This window comes from Hypanus sabinus, unplaced genomic scaffold (assembly GCF_030144855.1).
Source record: "Hypanus sabinus isolate sHypSab1 unplaced genomic scaffold, sHypSab1.hap1 scaffold_862, whole genome shotgun sequence".
NCBI lineage: Eukaryota > Metazoa > Chordata > Chondrichthyes > Myliobatiformes > Dasyatidae > Hypanus > Hypanus sabinus.
This window is the reverse complement of record NW_026781714.1, coordinates 180,530-181,330: the sequence shown is the minus strand read 5'-3', so window position 1 is coordinate 181,330 and position 801 is coordinate 180,530.

Genomic DNA, 801 nt, shown 5'->3' with positions numbered 1-801 from the left:
CAGTCTACAACCAAATACAAGTTCAAATGGACTAAAGCCCGGTGATCCTGCACTGACTGTCTTACTGAGAACAAAAGCAAATATATTCCTTCATCCCAGTCTATTTTTTTCAACACAGTATGTCTTAATCATTGTTTTGAGTGTAGAATGAAAACTTTCTACAGCCCTTGTAATTCCAGATGGTAGACAGATGATGTTATTTGTTCAGTTCCTAGTTCATAAACTACCTACTCAAATAATCCAGGTGTAAAATTACTTTCTTGATCAGACTGGATTCCTTCAGGCAATCCAGAAAAAGTTAAAAAACAACTTGGTAAGAGCCTTCGCCACAGTTTTATCTTTAATATTTCTGCGAGGTATTGCCTCTGGGAATCTGAGTGCAGTATACATAATACTTTGTAGTTACTGATGGCCAGCTTTAGGCTTCGGCAATGGGAAAACACAATCCACCCACAACTGGACAAGTGTGACAGGTTTCCAAAATATCACATATTTCCTCAAATTAGGCCAGTAAAATTATTTCATAAACCTGCTTACATTTATATTCACTCCAGAATGGCCACCTAAGGGCATACTGTAGGCCAAAGGTAAAAATTAAGCCTTATAAACTTTAGACAATTCAACTTGGTGAACAATTTCCCATTCCTCACTCGATGGTATAGCAGGTGGCCTCCACTTCCTCATTATCACTCCATCCTTGGGATAATACACATCTGGCACTTTCTTCATCTCATCACCTGAGAGATCTGTTTCTTTTAAAGCTTCAATCTCAGGGTCTCGGTTCTGTTCTGCTATAAACTC